This window comes from Mytilus trossulus, chromosome 7 (assembly GCF_036588685.1).
Source record: "Mytilus trossulus isolate FHL-02 chromosome 7, PNRI_Mtr1.1.1.hap1, whole genome shotgun sequence".
NCBI classification, from domain to species: domain Eukaryota; kingdom Metazoa; phylum Mollusca; class Bivalvia; order Mytilida; family Mytilidae; genus Mytilus; species Mytilus trossulus.
Window position 1 is genome coordinate 56,788,738 of NC_086379.1, and position 23,226 is coordinate 56,811,963.

Sequence of the window (23,226 nt, forward strand, 5' to 3'; positions counted from 1 at the left end):
CTTCAGAAAAAAGTATTTGTACATATGTTTTACAAGGAAAACTATCGATTGAGTTATAAAAAAACATATGCATTACTTTTTTTTTGATTTGAGGTTTCTTATGACTTTAAAATGACAAATATAAAACAAATGAAATGAGAAAACAAATAGACTAATAATTGTACAAAACAAAATAGTTAAACCTTTAAGCAAGCTTAAAAGGAATCAAGACATATCATGCGCTTACAGTGCAGCTATTTATTAACAAACTCCATATTCAAACACTCAAACAACTAATTCATAGAGAGGGGTGGAAGTTGAAGCCCCCTTTTTTATCAGTCAATGCATTTGAATGAAGACATGTACACATCAACTCGATCAATTTGTTAATACACATTTCCAGTCTAGCTTTCAATACATTTGTAACGACCTTTAACCCCACTGACAATTTGCGTCTGTGTCCATACTTGTATTTACAGTAAATATTTAAGCAAAAATCCTCAGGACACATTCTGTAGATATATGATCGTATATGAAAGCTAGCATATTAAACACGTGTAATCAACCATGATTCGTCATCACGGTGTAATTTAATTAATGTAGAAGTCGATTACAAAGTCAAGTCATAAAATATATATTAAAATTCAATAACTACTATATTTTATTGGATAACATTTTATTTTACAACCCTATAGAATTACAATAAGAGGCATTCAATTCTTATAATTACATGTTTATGCTTCAATCGTGAAATTACGAGTTATATCACATTTATCGTTTGTTTTTCTATGCATTGTTGTGACGTCGTCACGGGAAGCACATCGCTAGAAAAGATTTATTCTATTGGGAAATAAAATCTTATTATCTAATGCCTGTCGCTTGTTGTCAGCCAATCAAAAGTACGGATTCATTTTACAGTTTTAAGGATATCCATTTGGGAAGCAAACAACGTATTGTGGTTGTTTTTCCTGCAGCCAAAACAAAATATTCGTCTCAGTATAAATTCTTCACCCACAGTAAATACATGACAGTCGTTTAAACAAGTAAGCTAAGTCGTTATAACAAGTAAGCCAAGTTGTTATAACAAGATAAATATGTTAAATCGTTATAACAACTTAGCTAAAACAATTTAGCTAAGTCGTTATAACAGCTTAAAAAAACCTCTACCCTGACACTAACCGGCCTCCGTACATGACAATATTCAAGTGTATGACAATGTTATCAACTTGTTTGTGTATGTAATATAAAATGACCTAAAGTTTCGGAGTTTTTAAATCGGACCGTGTTTTGCGAATGCAAACATCTAGAGGAATAGTAGGCTTTTAATTCAATGTGCAACATATTAAAGAATATTTTTAGATATAATATAGTCATACGTTTGTCTACTGTATTCCATCAAGTTGACATTCGGATTAGTCTAAAGAATAGACCCCTCTTAATAAATTTAAACACATGTTTATATCACAGTGATAACTGCAATATGTTCTATAGATAGAAGTGTAAAATCCTACCTAGACCACCACGAAATCATTAACGTTCACAGGCACTAAGTCTTGTCTCAGAAAAAAATGTCCTTTTTATATTAAGGCATATAAGAAAAATAAATTCTTAAACAAGTGCATGTGTCAACGTTGTGTTAACTCATATAATTTCTGTTTTGAATTATCGCGCAGAGATGGTGATATTCTTCTTCTTTTATTGTACTATACTGTGGATAGAGGAAGCATGTGTATCCTAAATTTCTGAACATGATTTAAAACTAAAGCTATAAATAAACTACATGTATTGATGCTTTGACATTTAAAAATTATTCCAATAAATATATGTATGTGTTCTGGTAAATATCAACTAATATAAAAGCAATGTACACGAGTGTGTCTTCCTGCTCTGAGTATGAAGTTGGTGTATGAAACTCAACTGTATGTTGCTGCGCAGTCATCAAATTTAGACAGTATAATGTTTGTACGGTAATATGTGTTACTTCTTTTATACTTATGCTCTTATCTATTATTATTATACTTTTATAGTTGAGTAAATTGTGAAACTGTAATGAAAGAGAGAATTATTGTTTTTATAAAAAAAGAAGATGTGGTATGATTGCCAATGAGACAACTATTCACAAACACCAAAATGACACAGACATTAACAACTATAGGTCACCGTACGGCCTTCAACAATGATCAAAGCCCATACCGCATAATCAGCTATAAAAGGCCCCGATAAGATAATGTAAAACAATTCAAACGAGAACACAAAACAGCCTTATTTATGTAAAAAAAATTAACGAAAAACAAATATGTAACACATAAACAAACGACAACCACTGAATTACAGGCTGTTTTTTTATGGTATGGTCTTTTATTTGCCTTTGGTAACAATTAAAGGAAGATGATTAGGGACACTAAAAAACACTAGCATATGATTACTTGAATTTACTTCTCTTTATCAGTTGAAATTGGTATTTGTGGTAGATCTTTTATATGTGTTGAAAATACATAACCTTTTTTAGACTCCAGGAAAAATTAAGAAATTATTAATGCAAACTATACTTTATTATAGTTTCAACATGGGTAGGCATTTTAAAATATATTCGTGATTGTTTTTGCCCGATCGATGATAATAATGATTTATTTTATTATAGTGTCACATATTTGATCAGACATATATATATGTATTGGTAATATATAATAACTACATGCCTTTAACCTCCATGTTTATGTAAACCAACAATTATAAAAACAACACAAAATAAAAATGACCAAATATTCAGCCTTAAGTAGCCTAATGAGGCACTTATGTACAAACATTTCTAAATTCTACATGGGCTAGAGAGCGATAATAAAGAATAGCTTGCATCAACTATTTCGATTCTGATTAGGACTCTATGTTCGATGTGTGTAAGTGAAGAGCGTTTGTGTAGGCTCTTGCATGAAGCTCCTTTTTTTGTTTGAAAACAAGCAAATGGCTGACATTTTTCGGAGGAATGCATTTTGAAAAGCCAGTATAAACGGTTGTTGTATCTAGGTCAAATATGTCAATTTCGAATTGCAACACATTATAGTCATAATAAATGATAAGTAACAATATGTGCAATATTTAAGAGTCTGGAAGTGTTTCAAATTAATGAAATATATTAAATGCATGCCAATTTGATCAAATTCAAAATTCCGCAGTAGGCAATATACGCTAGTGCAAGCAAATTTTATTGGATTTATAGCATGGGTTTATTCTCAAAGCGAAAGAAGCACATCATATTAAAATTTACGATTAGTATTAAAAAAAAGTGTATAATAAGCCTAAGATCCTGTTGAGCTCAATCGGCATATCGACAAATGATGTTTGTATTATTAATCAATCATTATGCTGTGGTAAGACATCTCTGCAACAATTACGACTGAAAAGTAGCTGTATCCTTTACAATTTAACGGGTTGCGTATAAATATTATCACCTTAATTTGACACACAACCTCGTTACATACATTGTTAAAGGTTTATAATCTTTCAAAATACAGGGAGTTACAACATTTCCTCTTGTACAAGACCTACTATACAGACTTTCTAATCTGTTTTAACAAAATTGGCACTCACGCCAGACTAATTAAAAGGGATATTTTTTCTTGATTCTTTCTGAAGAGGTCCAACATATAAATGCAACTGTTTTCTTGCAGTGCTACATCAAAGTTGATTTTATTGTTCAAATGACCTTTTCTGATTATCCAAATTAAAACTTATAGACACATACTAGTAATACTAGTATAATTATACTGACAAAGCAACCACGTATAAAGCCTCCCCCTTAAAAAAATAAATGACTAAAAGTTTAACCCTCAAATCTTCAAATCTTGATTGCGGTGAGTTTAACCAAATTTGGCAAAGATTGCAAACAGAGAAGACTATTGAAAAAAAAATTGTTATCATTGAAGAATGATTTTATACTCAACATGGTAAAACAAATACCGGTACTCTGCTGGTTTTGGTAATTCAATTTGTGAAGCCAATTTGTACATGTCTTGTAATGTCAATTAAGGAGGTGAAAGTGTGAATAACAAAATCCCAGTATGAACTTATTAAGGATTAAACCTGTGAAATTACCGTGTAAGATGTTTAAATTTTAATTCCATATCGGCTTTCATTACTTGATTAGAATTAGTTGTGTATATTTTTAGGCATTAATCCATTATTTATAAAAATTTTTGAGTCGGAATGTTTTTGGACTGTCTGATATTCAAATCTTTTTAGAAAAGGTAAGAAGATATTTTTCATATTTTTTTTAGATGACTGAATTTCTGGTAATAAAGTGTCCATTTAAGTTCAGCGTCAAATTATTGTAGGCCATGTTGAATTAAGTTGTCTTCAGCTGGATGTATAGTACGTAAGAACTCTATAACTCTTCAGAAAACATACTTTGAAACATAAAGTTGACTTGTGGAAGCTAATTATATAACCTACTTATTTTCTTTAAGCTAAAGTATCTATGACAAATATCTAGTTCGCAATCCATAATTTACAGAGGAAGACAAAAAAATAATATAATGTGCAGCTTGCATAGCTAGTTGCAAAGTTGTCATATGATATAAATATTTGACTCATCACTAAGGATGTGTGATCAAACGACTTACGAAGATAATTGTCTCATGCGTTTGATGTGTTTGAGCTTTTAATTTTGCCATTTGATAAGGGAATATCCGTTTTGAATTTTCCTCGGAGTTCAGTATTTTTGTTATTTAACAATTTTCTATCTTTGTTGTAGAAGAAAATATAGGGGTGTGGGCTATTTATTATTTCATAACTTCCGACAGCAAACTTCAAATATGATGATAGAAAACTCCCTGAAACCGATTTACTGTTACCTATAAAAATAACCAGACTCAAGCTGGCAGCCACTTTTATCGGCCAATCAAGTTAGCAGCCACTTTTTTCCAGCAGCCAATTTTGACGAAATGTCTAAAAACCAAAAAAATGCAAAAGACTCAAACGTTCCAAAAATCGCTAATTCTTAGTTATATATAGTTTAACAGCGGAATTCGACAGTTTCGCGGCTTGTACTGATTTTAAAAGCATTTCATTACGTTTTAAATATGTAAGTGAAGTTAAATGCCGGTTTGTTATTTGATATTCGATATTCAATATACAACCGGTGGCTAGCAGTCGGTTCAATATCAAAGTTTAGTTGAAAATCATTAAAAAGTATGATTTCATAGTTAACAGGAGTGAAAAATTACTCCGCAAATTGTTTTATGACCCCTTCAAGCTGTCGTAAATTCTCGTTGTCCTCGAATATAAACCCTTATATAAGTTGCATATTTGTCTTTATGTAATAAAGATTTTTATCAATAAAACGACATCAAATATTCAACAAAGATTTAATTTAATATATTATATATAAAACTAAAACTAAAGCCGGCCACTCTAAAATATTCCAAAATATAAAAAGAAATATCTATGGAAAGCCAAAAAAAGAATAAATATATTGTGAAAACCTACGGGAGACCGCTCAGATGACAGTTACACCCCTGGTGTTTCAATACCCCAAATGCAACGGTATTATAGACTCTGTAGTATATAAAATTGGGTGTAGAGATTAACGTGACTATAAGGATCTTGGATTATGGGTATTGAAAATACGTAAATGGGCGACTTTGAACCTCTGTGGTGGCCAGACGGGCCCGGATCCCAGAAAAATATTTAAGTGGGGAATAGCTTGGGTTAATACCTTTCAAATGAGCTTGGTCCAGTTCGGAACTTTGCCGTAGGGATATGCCGAAAGGTACCGAATGTGTAGGTGATATGAAAAATACGTAAATGGGCAACTTTGAACCTCTGTGGTGGCCAAACGGGCCCGGATCCCAGAAAAATATTTAAGTGGTGAATAGCTTGGGTTAATACCTTTCAACTGAGCTAGGTCCAGTTCGGAACTTTTGCCGTAGGGATATGCCGAAAAGTACCGAATGTGTAGGTGATATGAAAAATACGTAAATGGGCAACTTTGAACCTCTGTGGTGGCCAGACGGGCCCGGATCCCAGAAAAATATTTAAGTGGGGAATAGCTTGGGTCAATACCTTCAAAATGAGCTAGGTCCGGTTCGGAACTTTGCCGTAGGGATATACCGAAGAGTACCGAATTTGTGGTTGATATGTACAATACGTAAATGGGCGACTTTGAACCTCTGTGGTGGCCAGACGGGCCCGGATCCCAGAAAAATATTTAAGTGGGGAATAGCTTGGGTTAATACCTTTCAAATAAGCTAGGTCCAGTTCGGAACTTTGCCGTAGGGATATGCCGAAAGGTACCGAATGTGTAGGTCATATGAAAAATACGTAAATGGGCAACTTTGAACCTCTGTGGTGGCCAAACGGGCCCGGATCCAAGAAAAATATTTAAGTGGTGAATAGCTTGGATTAATACCTTTCAACTGAGCTAGGTCCAGTTCGGAACTTTGCCGTAGGGATATGCCGAAAAGTACTGAATGTGTAGGTGATATGAAAAATACGTAAATGGGCAACTTTGAACCTCTGTGGTGGCCAGACGGGCCCGGATCCCAGAAAAATATTTAAGTGGGGAATAGCTTGGGTCAATACCTTCAAAATGAGCTAGGTCCGGTTCGGAACTTTGCCGTAGGGATATACCGAAGAGTACCGAATGTGTAGGTGATATGAAAAGTACGTAAATGGGCAACTTTGAACCTCTGTGGTGGCCAAACGGGCCCGGATCCCAGAAAAATATTTAAGTGGTGAATAGCTTGGGATAATACCTTTCAACTGAGCTAGGTCCAGTTCGGAACTTTGCCGTAGGGATATGCCGAAAAGTACCAAATGTGTAGGTGATATGCAAAATACGTAAATGGGCAACTTTGAACCTCTGTGGTGGCCAGACGGGCCCGGATCCCAGAAAAATATTTAAGTGGGGAATAGCTTGGGTCAATACCTTCAAAATGAGCTAGGTCCGGTTCGGAACTTTGCCGTAGGGATATACCGAAGAGTACCGAATGTGTAGGTGATATGAAAAGTACGTAAATGGGCAACTTTGAACCTCTGTGGTGGCCAAACGGGCCCAGATCCCAGAAAAATATTTAAGTGGTGAATAGCTTGGGATAATACCTTTCAACTGAGCTAGGTCCAGTTCGGAACTTTGCCGTAGGGATATGCCGAAAAGTACCGAATGTGTAGGTGATATGAAAAATACGTAAATGGGCAACTTTGAACCTCTGTGGTGGCCAGACGGGCCCGGATCCCAGAAAAATATTTAAGTGGGGAATAGCTTGGGTCAATACCTTCAAAATGAGCTAGGTCCGGTTCGGAACTTTGCCGTAGGGATATACCGAAGAGTACCGAATGTGTGGTTGATATGATCAATACGTAAATGGGCAACTTTGAACCTCTGTGGTGGCCAGACGGGCCCGGATCCCAGAAAAATATTTAAGTGGGGAATAGCTTGGGTTAATACCTTTCAAATGAGCTTGGTCCAGTTCGGAACTTTGCCGTAGGGATATGCCGAAAGGTACCGAATGTGTAGGTCATATGAAAAATACGTAAATGGGCAACTTTGAACCTCTGTGGTGGCCAAACGGGCCCGGATCCCAGAAAAATATTTAAGTGGTGAATAGCTTGGGTTAATACCTTTCAACTGAGCTAGGTCCAGTTCGGAACTTTTGCCGTAGGGATATGCCGAAAAGTACCGAATGTGTAGGTGATATGAAAAATACGTAAATGGGCAACTTTGAACCTCTGTGGTGGCCAGACGGGCCCGGATCCCAGAAAAATATTTAAGTGGGGAATAGCTTGGGTCAATACCTTCAAAATGAGCTAGGTCCGGTTCGGAACTTTGCCGTAGGGATATACCGAAGAGTACCGAATTTGTGGTTGATATGTACAATACGTAAATGGGCGACTTTGAACCTCTGTGGTGGCCAGACGGGCCCGGATCCCAGAAAAATATTTAAGTGGGGAATAGCTTGGGTTAATACCTTTCAAATAAGCTAGGTCCAGTTCGGAACTTTGCCGTAGGGATATGCCGAAAGGTACCGAATGTGTAGGTCATATGAAAAATACGTAAATGGGCAACTTTGAACCTCTGTGGTGGCCAAACGGGCCCGGATCCAAGAAAAATATTTAAGTGGTGAATAGCTTGGATTAATACCTTTCAACTGAGCTAGGTCCAGTTCGGAACTTTGCCGTAGGGATATGCCGAAAAGTACTGAATGTGTAGGTGATATGAAAAATACGTAAATGGGCAACTTTGAACCTCTGTGGTGGCCAGACGGGCCCGGATCCCAGAAAAATATTTAAGTGGGGAATAGCTTGGGTCAATACCTTCAAAATGAGCTAGGTCCGGTTCGGAACTTTGCCGTAGGGATATACCGAAGAGTACCGAATGTGTAGGTGATATGAAAAGTACGTAAATGGGCAACTTTGAACCTCTGTGGTGGCCAAACGGGCCCGGATCCCAGAAAAATATTTAAGTGGTGAATAGCTTGGGATAATACCTTTCAACTGAGCTAGGTCCAGTTCGGAACTTTGCCGTAGGGATATGCCGAAAAGTACCAAATGTGTAGGTGATATGCAAAATACGTAAATGGGCAACTTTGAACCTCTGTGGTGGCCAGACGGGCCCGGATCCCAGAAAAATATTTAAGTGGGGAATAGCTTGGGTCAATACCTTCAAAATGAGCTAGGTCCGGTTCGGAACTTTGCCGTAGGGATATACCGAAGAGTACCGAATGTGTAGGTGATATGAAAAGTACGTAAATGGGCAACTTTGAACCTCTGTGGTGGCCAAACGGGCCCAGATCCCAGAAAAATATTTAAGTGGTGAATAGCTTGGGATAATACCTTTCAACTGAGCTAGGTCCAGTTCGGAACTTTGCCGTAGGGATATGCCGAAAAGTACCGAATGTGTAGGTGATATGAAAAATACGTAAATGGGCAACTTTGAACCTCTGTGGTGGCCAGACGGGCCCGGATCCCAGAAAAATATTTAAGTGGGGAATAGCTTGGGTCAATACCTTCAAAATGAGCTAGGTCCGGTTCGGAACTTTGCCGTAGGGATATACCGAAGAGTACCGAATGTGTGGTTGATATGATCAATACGTAAATGGGCAACTTTGAACCTCTGTGGTGGCCAGACGGGCCCGGATCCCAGAAAAATATTTAAGTGGGGAATAGCTTGGGTTAATACCTTTCAAATGAGCTTGGTCCAGTTCGGAACTTTGCCGTAGGGATATGCCGAAAGGTACCGAATGTGTAGGTCATATGAAAAATACGTAAATGGGCAACTTTGAACCTCTGTGGTGGCCAAACGGGCCCGGATCCCAGAAAAATATTTAAGTGGTGAATAGCTTGGGTTAATACCTTTCAACTGAGCTAGGTCCAGTTCGGAACTTTTGCCGTAGGGATATGCCGAAAAGTACCGAATGTGTAGGTGATATGAAAAATACGTAAATGGGCAACTTTGAACCTCTGTGGTGGCCAGACGGGCCCGGATCCCAGAAAAATATTTAAGTGGGGAATAGCTTGGGTCAATACCTTCAAAATGAGCTAGGTCCGGTTCGGAACTTTGCCGTAGGGATATACCGAAGAGTACCGAATTTGTGGTTGATATGTACAATACGTAAATGGGCGACTTTGAACCTCTGTGGTGGCCAGACGGGCCCGGATCCCAGAAAAATATTTAAGTGGGGAATAGCTTGGGTTAATACCTTTCAAATAAGCTAGGTCCAGTTCGGAACTTTGCCGTAGGGATATGCCGAAAGGTACCGAATGTGTAGGTCATATGAAAAATACGTAAATGGGCAACTTTGAACCTCTGTGGTGGCCAAACGGGCCCGGATCCAAGAAAAATATTTAAGTGGTGAATAGCTTGGATTAATACCTTTCAACTGAGCTAGGTCCAGTTCGGAACTTTGCCGTAGGGATATGCCGAAAAGTACTGAATGTGTAGGTGATATGAAAAATACGTAAATGGGCAACTTTGAACCTCTGTGGTGGCCAGACGGGCCCGGATCCCAGAAAAATATTTAAGTGGGGAATAGCTTGGGTCAATACCTTCAAAATGAGCTAGGTCCGGTTCGGAACTTTGCCGTAGGGATATACCGAAGAGTACCGAATGTGTAGGTGATATGAAAAGTACGTAAATGGGCAACTTTGAACCTCTGTGGTGGCCAAACGGGCCCGGATCCCAGAAAAATATTTAAGTGGTGAATAGCTTGGGATAATACCTTTCAACTGAGCTAGGTCCAGTTCGGAACTTTGCCGTAGGGATATGCCGAAAAGTACCAAATGTGTAGGTGATATGCAAAATACGTAAATGGGCAACTTTGAACCTCTGTGGTGGCCAGACGGGCCCGGATCCCAGAAAAATATTTAAGTGGGGAATAGCTTGGGTCAATACCTTCAAAATGAGCTAGGTCCGGTTCGGAACTTTGCCGTAGGGATATACCGAAGAGTACCGAATGTGTAGGTGATATGAAAAGTACGTAAATGGGCAACTTTGAACCTCTGTGGTGGCCAAACGGGCCCAGATCCCAGAAAAATATTTAAGTGGTGAATAGCTTGGGATAATACCTTTCAACTGAGCTAGGTCCAGTTCGGAACTTTGCCGTAGGGATATGCCGAAAAGTACCGAATGTGTAGGTGATATGAAAAATACGTAAATGGGCAACTTTGAACCTCTGTGGTGGCCAGACGGGCCCGGATCCCAGAAAAATATTTAAGTGGGGAATAGCTTGGGTCAATACCTTCAAAATGAGCTAGGTCCGGTTCGGAACTTTGCCGTAGGGATATACCGAAGAGTACCGAATGTGTGGTTGATATGATCAATACGTAAATGGGCAACTTTGAACCTCTGTGGTGGCCAGACGGGCCCGGATCCCAGAAAAATATTTAAGTGGGGAATAGCTTGGGTTAATACCTTTCAAATGAGCTTGGTCCAGTTCGGAACTTTGCCGTAGGGATATGCCGAAAGGTACCGAATGTGTAGGTCATATGAAAAATACGTAAATGGGCAACTTTGAACCTCTGTGGTGGCCAAACGGGCCCGGATCCCAGAAAAATATTTAAGTGGTGAATAGCTTGGGTTAATACCTTTCAACTGAGCTAGGTCCAGTTCGGAACTTTTGCCGTAGGGATATGCCGAAAAGTACCGAATGTGTAGGTGATATGAAAAATACGTAAATGGGCAACTTTGAACCTCTGTGGTGGCCAGACGGGCCCGGATCCCAGAAAAATATTTAAGTGGGGAATAGCTTGGGTCAATACCTTCAAAATGAGCTAGGTCCGGTTCGGAACTTTGCCGTAGGGATATACCGAAGAGTACCGAATTTGTGGTTGATATGTACAATACGTAAATGGGCGACTTTGAACCTCTGTGGTGGCCAGACGGGCCCGGATCCCAGAAAAATATTTAAGTGGGGAATAGCTTGGGTTAATACCTTTCAAATAAGCTAGGTCCAGTTCGGAACTTTGCCGTAGGGATATGCCGAAAGGTACCGAATGTGTAGGTCATATGAAAAATACGTAAATGGGCAACTTTGAACCTCTGTGGTGGCCAAACGGGCCCGGATCCAAGAAAAATATTTAAGTGGTGAATAGCTTGGATTAATACCTTTCAACTGAGCTAGGTCCAGTTCGGAACTTTGCCGTAGGGATATGCCGAAAAGTACTGAATGTGTAGGTGATATGAAAAATACGTAAATGGGCAACTTTGAACCTCTGTGGTGGCCAGACGGGCCCGGATCCCAGAAAAATATTTAAGTGGGGAATAGCTTGGGTCAATACCTTCAAAATGAGCTAGGTCCGGTTCGGAACTTTGCCGTAGGGATATACCGAAGAGTACCGAATGTGTAGGTGATATGAAAAGTACGTAAATGGGCAACTTTGAACCTCTGTGGTGGCCAAACGGGCCCGGATCCCAGAAAAATATTTAAGTGGTGAATAGCTTGGGATAATACCTTTCAACTGAGCTAGGTCCAGTTCGGAACTTTGCCGTAGGGATATGCCGAAAAGTACCAAATGTGTAGGTGATATGCAAAATACGTAAATGGGCAACTTTGAACCTCTGTGGTGGCCAGACGGGCCCGGATCCCAGAAAAATATTTAAGTGGGGAATAGCTTGGGTCAATACCTTCAAAATGAGCTAGGTCCGGTTCGGAACTTTGCCGTAGGGATATACCGAAGAGTACCGAATGTGTAGGTGATATGAAAAGTACGTAAATGGGCAACTTTGAACCTCTGTGGTGGCCAAACGGGCCCAGATCCCAGAAAAATATTTAAGTGGTGAATAGCTTGGGATAATACCTTTCAACTGAGCTAGGTCCAGTTCGGAACTTTGCCGTAGGGATATGCCGAAAAGTACCGAATGTGTAGGTGATATGAAAAATACGTAAATGGGCAACTTTGAACCTCTGTGGTGGCCAGACGGGCCCGGATCCCAGAAAAATATTTAAGTGGGGAATAGCTTGGGTCAATACCTTCAAAATGAGCTAGGTCCGGTTCGGAACTTTGCCGTAGGGATATACCGAAGAGTACCGAATGTGTGGTTGATATGATCAATACGTAAATGGGCAACTTTGAACCTCTGTGGTGGCCAGACGGGCCCGGATCCCAGAAAAATATTTAAGTGGGGAATAGCTTGGGTTAATACCTTTCAAATGAGCTTGGTCCAGTTCGGAACTTTGCCGTAGGGATATGCCGAAAGGTACCGAATGTGTAGGTCATATGAAAAATACGTAAATGGGCAACTTTGAACCTCTGTGGTGGCCAAACGGGCCCGGATCCCAGAAAAATATTTAAGTGGTGAATAGCTTGGGTTAATACCTTTCAACTGAGCTAGGTCCAGTTCGGAACTTTTGCCGTAGGGATATGCCGAAAAGTACCGAATGTGTAGGTGATATGAAAAATACGTAAATGGGCAACTTTGAACCTCTGTGGTGGCCAGACGGGCCCGGATCCCAGAAAAATATTTAAGTGGGGAATAGCTTGGGTCAATACCTTCAAAATGAGCTAGGTCCGGTTCGGAACTTTGCCGTAGGGATATACCGAAGAGTACCGAATTTGTGGTTGATATGTACAATACGTAAATGGGCGACTTTGAACCTCTGTGGTGGCCAGACGGGCCCGGATCCCAGAAAAATATTTAAGTGGGGAATAGCTTGGGTTAATACCTTTCAAATAAGCTAGGTCCAGTTCGGAACTTTGCCGTAGGGATATGCCGAAAGGTACCGAATGTGTAGGTCATATGAAAAATACGTAAATGGGCAACTTTGAACCTCTGTGGTGGCCAAACGGGCCCGGATCCAAGAAAAATATTTAAGTGGTGAATAGCTTGGATTAATACCTTTCAACTGAGCTAGGTCCAGTTCGGAACTTTGCCGTAGGGATATGCCGAAAAGTACTGAATGTGTAGGTGATATGAAAAATACGTAAATGGGCAACTTTGAACCTCTGTGGTGGCCAGACGGGCCCGGATCCCAGAAAAATATTTAAGTGGGGAATAGCTTGGGTCAATACCTTCAAAATGAGCTAGGTCCGGTTCGGAACTTTGCCGTAGGGATATACCGAAGAGTACCGAATGTGTAGGTGATATGAAAAGTACGTAAATGGGCAACTTTGAACCTCTGTGGTGGCCAAACGGGCCCGGATCCCAGAAAAATATTTAAGTGGTGAATAGCTTGGGATAATACCTTTCAACTGAGCTAGGTCCAGTTCGGAACTTTGCCGTAGGGATATGCCGAAAAGTACCAAATGTGTAGGTGATATGCAAAATACGTAAATGGGCAACTTTGAACCTCTGTGGTGGCCAGACGGGCCCGGATCCCAGAAAAATATTTAAGTGGGGAATAGCTTGGGTCAATACCTTCAAAATGAGCTAGGTCCGGTTCGGAACTTTGCCGTAGGGATATACCGAAGAGTACCGAATGTGTAGGTGATATGAAAAGTACGTAAATGGGCAACTTTGAACCTCTGTGGTGGCCAAACGGGCCCAGATCCCAGAAAAATATTTAAGTGGTGAATAGCTTGGGATAATACCTTTCAACTGAGCTAGGTCCAGTTCGGAACTTTGCCGTAGGGATATGCCGAAAAGTACCGAATGTGTAGGTGATATGAAAAATACGTAAATGGGCAACTTTGAACCTCTGTGGTGGCCAGACGGGCCCGGATCCCAGAAAAATATTTAAGTGGGGAATAGCTTGGGTCAATACCTTCAAAATGAGCTAGGTCCGGTTCGGAACTTTGCCGTAGGGATATACCGAAGAGTACCGAATGTGTGGTTGATATGATCAATACGTAAATGGGCAACTTTGAACCTCTGTGGTGGCCAGACGGGCCCGGATCCCAGAAAAATATTTAAGTGGGGAATAGCTTGGGTTAATACCTTTCAAATGAGCTTGGTCCAGTTCGGAACTTTGCCGTAGGGATATGCCGAAAGGTACCGAATGTGTAGGTCATATGAAAAATACGTAAATGGGCAACTTTGAACCTCTGTGGTGGCCAAACGGGCCCGGATCCCAGAAAAATATTTAAGTGGTGAATAGCTTGGGTTAATACCTTTCAACTGAGCTAGGTCCAGTTCGGAACTTTTGCCGTAGGGATATGCCGAAAAGTACCGAATGTGTAGGTGATATGAAAAATACGTAAATGGGCAACTTTGAACCTCTGTGGTGGCCAGACGGGCCCGGATCCCAGAAAAATATTTAAGTGGGGAATAGCTTGGGTCAATACCTTCAAAATGAGCTAGGTCCGGTTCGGAACTTTGCCGTAGGGATATACCGAAGAGTACCGAATGTGTAGGTGATATGAAAAGTACGTAAATGGGCAACTTTGAACCTCTGTGGTGGCCAAACGGGCCCGGATCCCAGAAAAATATTTAAGTGGTGAATAGCTTGGGATAATACCTTTCAACTGAGCTAGGTCCAGTTCGGAACTTTGCCGTAGGGATATGCCGAAAAGTACCGAATGTGTAGGTGATATGAAAAATACGTAAATGGGCAACTTTGAACCTCTGTGGTGGCCAGACGGGCCCGGATCCCAGAAAAATATTTAAGTGGGGAATAGCTTGGGTCAATACCTTCAAAATGAGCTAGGTCCGGTTCGGAACTTTGCCGTAGGGATATACCGAAGAGTACCGAATGTGTGGTTGATATGATCAATACGTAAATGGGCAACTTTGAACCTCTGTGGTGGCCAGACGGGCCCGGATCCCAGAAAAATATTTAAGTGGGGAATAGCTTGGGTTAATACCTTTCAAATGAGCTTGGTCCAGTTCGGAACTTTGCCGTAGGGATATGCCGAAAGGTACCGAATGTGTAGGTCATATGAAAAATACGTAAATGGGCAACTTTGAACCTCTGTGGTGGCCAAACGGGCCCGGATCCCAGAAAAATATTTAAGTGGTGAATAGCTTGGGTTAATACCTTTCAACTGAGCTAGGTCCAGTTCGGAACTTTTGCCGTAGGGATATGCCGAAAAGTACCGAATGTGTAGGTGATATGAAAAATACGTAAATGGGCAACTTTGAACCTCTGTGGTGGCCAGACGGGCCCGGATCCCAGAAAAATATTTAAGTGGGGAATAGCTTGGGTCAATACCTTCAAAATGAGCTAGGTCCGGTTCGGAACTTTGCCGTAGGGATATACCGAAGAGTACCGAATGTGTAGGTGATATGAAAAGTACGTAAATGGGCAACTTTGAACCTCTGTGGTGGCCAAACGGGCCCGGATCCCAGAAAAATATTTAAGTGGTGAATAGCTTGGGATAATACCTTTCAACTGAGCTAGGTCCAGTTCGGAACTTTGCCGTAGGGATATGCCGAAAAGTACCGAATGTGTAGGTGATATGAAAAATACGTAAATGGGCAACTTTGAACCTCTGTGGTGGCCAGACGGGCCCGGATCCCAGAAAAATATTTAAGTGGGGAATAGCTTGGGTCAATACCTTCAAAATGAGCTAGGTCCGGTTCGGAACTTTGCCGTAGGGATATACCGAAGAGTACCGAATGTGTGGTTGATATGATCAATACGTAAATGGGCGACTTTGAACCTCTGTGGTGGCCAGACGGGCCCGGATCCCAGAAAAATATTTAAGTGGGGAATAGCTTGGGTTAATACCTTTCAAATGAGCTAGGTTCAGTTCGGAACTTTGCCGTAGGGATATGCCGAAAGGTACCGAATGTGTAGGTGATATGAAAAATACGTAAATGGGCAACTTTGAACCTCTGTGGTGGCCAAACGGGCCCGGATCCCAGAAAAATATTTAAGTGGTGAATAGCTTGGGTTAATACCTTTCAACTGAGCTAGGTCCAGTTCGGAACTTTGCCGTAGGGATATGCCGAAAAGTACCGAATGTGTAGGTGATATGAAAAATACGTAAATGGGCAACTTTGAACCTCTGTGGTGGCCAGACGGGCCCGGATCCCAGAAAAATATTTAAGTGGGGAATAGCTTGGGTCAATACCTTCAAAATGAGCTAGGTCCGGTTCGGAACTTTGCCGTAGGGATATACCGAAGAGTACCGAATGTGTAGGTGATATGAAAAGTACGTAAATGGGCAACTTTGAACCTCTGTGGTGGCCAAACGGGCCCGGATCCCAGAAAAATATTTAAGTGGTGAATAGCTTGGGATAATACCTTTCAACTGAGCTAGGTCCAGTTCGGAACTTTGCCGTAGGGATATGCCGAAAAGTACCAAATGTGTAGGTGATATGCAAAATACGTAAATGGGCAACTTTGAACCTCTGTGGTGGCCAGACGGGCCCGGATCCCAGAAAAATATTTAAGTGGGGAATAGCTTGGGTCAATACCTTCAAAATGAGCTAGGTCCGGTTCGGAACTTTGCCGTAGGGATATACCGAAGAGTACCGAATGTGTAGGTGATATGAAAAGTACGTAAATGGGCAACTTTGAACCTCTGTGGTGGCCAGACGGGCCCGGATCCCAGAAAAATATTTAAGTGGGGAATAGCTTGGGTCAATACCTTCAAAATGAGCTAGGTCCAGTTCGGAACTTTGCCGTAGGGATATGCCGAAAAGTACCGAATGTGTAGGTGATATGAAAAATACGTAAATGGGCAACTTTGAACCTCTGTGGTGGCCAGACGGGCCCGGATCCCAGAAAAATATTTAAGTGGGGAATAGCTTGGGTTAATACCTTTCAAATGAGCTAGGTCCAGTTCGGAACTTTGCCGTAGGGATATGCCGAAAGGTACCGAATGTGTAGGTGATATGAAAAGTACGTAAATGGGCAACTTTGAACCTCTGTGGTGGCCAAACGGGCCCGGATCCCAGAAAAATATTTAAGTGGTGAATAGCTTGGGATAATACCTTTCAACTGAGCTAGGTCCAGTTCGGAACTTTGTCGTAGGGATATGCCGAAAAGTACCGAATGTGTAGGTGATATGAAAAATACGTAAATGGGCAACTTTGAACCTCTGTGGTGGCCAGACGGGCCCGGATCCCAGAAAAATATTTAAGTGGGGAATAGCTTGGGTCAATACCTTCAAAATGAGCTAGGTCCGGTTCGGAACTTTGCCGTAGGGATATACCGAAGAGTACCGAATTTGTGGTTGATATGTACAATACGTAAATGGGCGACTTTGAACCTCTGTGGTGGCCAGACGGGCCCGGATCCCAGAAAAATATTTAAGTGGGGAATAGCTTGGGTTAATACCTTTCAAATAAGCTAGGTCCAGTTCGGAACTTTGCCGTAGGGATATGCCGAAAGGTACCGAATGTGTAGGTGATATGAAAAATACGTAAATGGGCAACTTTGAACCTCTGTGGTGGCCAGACGGGCCCGGATCCCAGAAAAATATTTAAGTGGGGAATAGCTTGGGTCAATACCTTCAAAATGAGCTAGGTCCGGTTCGGAACTTTGCCGTAGGGATATACCGAAGAGTACCGAATGTGTGGTTGATATGATCAATACGTAAATGGGCGACTTTGAACCTCTGTGGTGGCCAGACGGGCCCGGATCCCAGAAAAATATTTAAGTGGGGAATAGCTTGGGTTAATACCTTTCAAATGAGCTAGGTTCAGTTCGGAACTTTGCCGTAGGGATATGCCGAAAGGTACCGAATGTGTAGGTGATATGAAAAATACGTAAATGGGCAACTTTGAACCTCTGTGGTGGCCAAACGGGCCCGGATCCCAGAAAAATATTTAAGTGGTGAATAGCTTGGGTTAATACCTTTCAACTTAGCTAGGTCCAGTTCGGAACTTTGCCGTAGGGATATGCCGAAAGGTACCGAATGTGTAGGTGATATGAAAAATACGTAAATGGGCAACTTTGAACCTCTGTGGTGGCCAGACGGGCCCGGATCCCAGAAAAATATTTAAGTGGGGAATAGCTTGGGTCAATACCTTCAAAATGAGCTAGGTCCGGTTCGGAACTTTGCCGTAGGGATATACCGAAGAGTACCGAATGTGTGGTTGATATGATAAATACGTAAATGGGCGACTTTGAACCTCTGTGGTGGCCAGACGGGCCCGGATCCCAGAAAAATATTTAAGTGGGGAATAGCTTGGGTTAATACCTTTCAAATGAGCTAGGTTCAGTTCGGAACTTTGCCGTAGGGATATGCCGAAAGGTACCGAATGTGTAGGTGATATGAAAAATACGTAAATGGGCAACTTTGAACCTCTGTGGTGGCCAAACGGGCCCGGATCCCAGAAAAATATTTAAGTGGTGAATAGCTTGGGTTAATACCTTTCAACTTAGCTAGGTCCAGTTCGGAACTTTGCCGTAGGGATATGCCGAAAGGTACCGAATGTGTAGGTGATATGAAAAATACGTAAATGGGCAACTTTGAACCTCTGTGGTGGCCAGACGGGCCCGGATCCCAGAAAAATATTTAAGTGGGGAATAGCTTGGGTCAATACCTTCAAAATGAGCTAGGTCCAGTTCGGAACTTTGCCGTAGGGATATGCCGAAAAGTACCGAATGTGTAGGTGATATGAAAAATACGTAAATGGGCAACTTTGAACCTCTGTGGTGGCCAGACGGGCCCGGATCCCAGAAAAATATTTAATTGGGGAATAGCTTGGGTTAATACCTTTCAAATGAGCTAGGTCCAGTTCGGAACTTTGCCGTAGGGATATGCCGAAAGGTACCGAATGTGTAGGTGATATGAAAAGTACGTAAATGGGCAACTTTGAACCTCTGTGGTGGCCAGACGGGCCCGGATCCCAGAAAAATATTTAAGTGGGGAATAGCTTGGGTTAATACCTTTCAAATGAGCTTGGTCCAGTTCGGAACTTTGCCGTAGGGATATGCCGAAAGGTACCGAATGTGTAGGTGATATGAAAAATACGTAAATGGGCAACTTTGAACCTCTGTGGTGGCCAAACGGGCCCGGATCCCAGAAAAATATTTAAGTGGTGAATAGCTTGGGTTAATACTTTTCAACTGAGCTAGGTCCAGTTCGGAACTTTTGCCGTAGGGATATGCCGAAAAGTACCGAATGTGTAGGTGATATGAAAAATACGTAAATGGGCAACTTTGAACCTCTGTGGTGGCCAGACGGGCCCGGATCCCAGAAAAATATTTAAGTGGGGAATAGCTTGGGTCAATACCTTCAAAATGAGCTAGGTCCGGTTCGGAACTTTGCCGTAGGGATATACCGAAGAGTACCGAATGTGTAGGTGATATGAAAAGTACGTAAATGGGCAACTTTGAACCTCTGTGGTGGCCAAACGGGCCCGGATCCCAGAAAAATATTTAAGTGGTGAATAGCTTGGGATAATACCTTTCAACTGAGCTAGGTCCAGTTCGGAACTTTGCCGTAGGGATATGCCGAAAAGTACCGAATGTGTAGGTGATATGAAAAATACGTAAATGGGCAACTTTGAACCTCTGTGGTGGCCAGACGGGCCCGGATCCCAGAAAAATATTTAAGTGGGGAATAGCTTGGGTCAATACCTTCAAAATGAGCTAGGTCCGGTTCGGAACTTTGCCGTAGGGATATACCGAAGAGTACCGAATGTGTGGTTGATATGATCAATACGTAAATGGGCGACTTTGAACCTCTGTGGTGGCCAGACGGGCCCGGATCCCAGAAAAATATTTAAGTGGGGAATAGCTTGGGTTAATACCTTTCAAATGAGCTAGGTTCAGTTCGGAACTTTGCCGTAGGGATATGCCGAAAGGTACCGAATGTGTAGGTGATATGAAAAATACGTAAATGGGCAACTTTGAACCTCTGTGGTGGCCAAACGGGCCCGGATCCCAGAAAAATATTTAAGTGGTGAATAGCTTGGGTTAATACCTTTCAACTGAGCTAGGTCCAGTTCGGAACTTTGCCGTAGGGATATGCCGAAAAGTACCGAATGTGTAGGTGATATGAAAAATACGTAAATGGGCAACTTTGAACCTCTGTGGTGGCCAGACGGGCCCGGATCCCAGAAAAATATTTAAGTGGGGAATAGCTTGGGTCAATACCTTCAAAATGAGCTAGGTCCGGTTCGGAACTTTGCCGTAGGGATATACCGAAGAGTACCGAATGTGTAGGTGATATGAAAAGTACGTAAATGGGCAACTTTGAACCTCTGTGGTGGCCAAACGGGCCCGGATCCCAGAAAAATATTTAAGTGGTGAATAGCTTGGGATAATACCTTTCAACTGAGCTAGGTCCAGTTCGGAACTTTGCCGTAGGGATATGCCGAAAAGTACCAAATGTGTAGGTGATATGCAAAATACGTAAATGGGCAACTTTGAACCTCTGTGGTGGCCAGACGGGCCCGGATCCCAGAAAAATATTTAAGTGGGGAATAGCTTGGGTCAATACCTTCAAAATGAGCTAGGTCCGGTTCGGAACTTTGCCGTAGGGATATACCGAAGAGTACCGAATGTGTAGGTGATATGAAAAGTACGTAAATGGGCAACTTTGAACCTCTGTGGTGGCCAGACGGGCCCGGATCCCAGAAAAATATTTAAGTGGGGAATAGCTTGGGTCAATACCTTCAAAATGAGCTAGGTCCAGTTCGGAACTTTGCCGTAGGGATATGCCGAAAAGTACCGAATGTGTAGGTGATATGAAAAATACGTAAATGGGCAACTTTGAACCTCTGTGGTGGCCAGACGGGCCCGGATCCCAGAAAAATATTTAAGTGGGGAATAGCTTGGGTTAATACCTTTCAAATGAGCTAGGTCCAGTTCGGAACTTTGCCGTAGGGATATGCCGAAAGGTACCGAATGTGTAGGTGATATGAAAAGTACGTAAATGGGCAACTTTGAACCTCTGTGGTGGCCAAACGGGCCCGGATCCCAGAAAAATATTTAAGTGGTGAATAGCTTGGGATAATACCTTTCAACTGAGCTAGGTCCAGTTCGGAACTTTGCCGTAGGGATATGCCGAAAAGTACCGAATGTGTAGGTGATATGAAAAATACGTAAATGGGCAACTTTGAACCTCTGTGGTGGCCAGACGGGCCCGGATCCCAGAAAAATATTTAAGTGGGGAATAGCTTGGGTCAATACCTTCAAAATGAGCTAGGTCCGGTTCGGAACTTTGCCGTAGGGATATACCGAAGAGTACCGAATTTGTGGTTGATATGTACAATACGTAAATGGGCGACTTTGAACCTCTGTGGTGGCCAGACGGGCCCGGATCCCAGAAAAATATTTAAGTGGGGAATAGCTTGGGTTAATACCTTTCAAATAAGCTAGGTCCAGTTCGGAACTTTGCCGTAGGGATATGCCGAAAGGTACCGAATGTGTAGGTGATATGAAAAATACGTAAATGGGCAACTTTGAACCTCTGTGGTGGCCAGACGGGCCCGGATCCCAGAAAAATATTTAAGTGGGGAATAGCTTGGGTCAATACCTTCAAAATGAGCTAGGTCCGGTTCGGAACTTTGCCGTAGGGATATACCGAAGAGTACCGAATGTGTGGTTGATATGATCAATACGTAAATGGGCGACTTTGAACCTCTGTGGTGGCCAGACGGGACCGGATCCCAGAAAAATATTTAAGTGGGGAATAGCTTGGGTTAATACCTTTCAAATGAGCTAGGTTCAGTTCGGAACTTTGCCGTAGGGATATGCCGAAAGGTACCGAATGTGTAGGTGATATGAAAAATACGTAAATGGGCAACTTTGAACCTCTGTGGTGGCCAAACGGGCCCGGATCCCAGAAAAATATTTAAGTGGTGAATAGCTTGGGTTAATACCTTTCAACTTAGCTAGGTCCAGTTCGGAACTTTGCCGTAGGGATATGCCGAAAGGTACCGAATGTGTAGGTGATATGAAAAATACGTAAATGGGCAACTTTGAACCTCTGTGGTGGCCAGACGGGCCCGGATCCCAGAAAAATATTTAAGTGGGGAATAGCTTGGGTCAATACCTTCAAAATGAGCTAGGTTCGGTTCGGAACTTTGCCGTAGGGATATACCGAAGAGTACCGAATGTGTGGTTGATATGATCAATACGTAAATGGGCGACTTTGAACCTCTGTGGTGGCCAGACGGGCCCGGATCCCAGAAAAATATTTAAGTGGGGAATAGCTTGGGTTAATACCTTTCAAATGAGCTAGGTTCAGTTCGGAACTTTGCCGTAGGGATATGCCGAAAGGTACCGAATGTGTAGGTGATATGAAAAATACGTAAATGGGCAACTTTGAACCTCTGTGGTGGCCAAACGGGCCCGGATCCCAGAAAAATATTTAAGTGGTGAATAGCTTGGGTTAATACCTTTCAACTTAGCTAGGTCCAGTTCGGAACTTTGCCGTAGGGATATACCGAAGAGTACCGAATGTGTGGTTGATATGAAAAATACGTAAATGGGCAACTTTGAACCTCTGTGGTGGCCAGACGGGCCCGGATCCCAGAAAAATATATCAGTGGGTAATAGCTTGGGTCCATACCTTCAAAATGAGCTAGGTCCGGTTCGGAACTTTGCCGTAGGGATATACCGAAGAGTACCGAATGTGTGGTTGATATGAAAAATACGTAAATGGGCAACTTTGAACCTCTGTGGTGGCCAGACGGGCCCGGATCCCAGAAAAATATTTAAGTGGGGAATAGCTTGGGTCCATACCTTCAAAATGAGCTAGGTCCGGTTCGGAACTTTGCCGTAGGGATATACCGAAGAGTACCGAATGTGTGGTTGATATGAAAAATACGTAAATGGGCAACTTTGAACCTCTGTGGTGGCCAGACGGGCCCGGATCCCAGAAAAATATTTAAGTGGGGAATAGCTTGGGTCCATACCTTCAAAATGAGCTAGGTCCGGTTCGGAACTTTGCCGTAGGGATATACTGAAG

The 23,226-nt window shown here is 42.0% G+C and overlaps 1 protein-coding gene across 4 annotated transcripts in view; it reads left to right on the forward strand.

Annotated features, from left to right (window-relative positions):
* The first annotated feature begins 4,095 nt into the window (after positions 1–4,095).
* The window catches only part of LOC134725380 (sodium/calcium exchanger 3-like), a 136,955-nt gene continuing 117,824 nt past the window's right edge, over positions 4,096–23,226 (forward strand). For all 4 annotated transcript variants that reach the window (XM_063589152.1, XM_063589154.1, XM_063589156.1 and 1 more), the window contains exon 1: positions 4,096–4,223. The gene's annotated coding sequence lies outside the window, so the exon portion shown is untranslated. The remainder of the gene's footprint in view (positions 4,224–23,226) is intronic.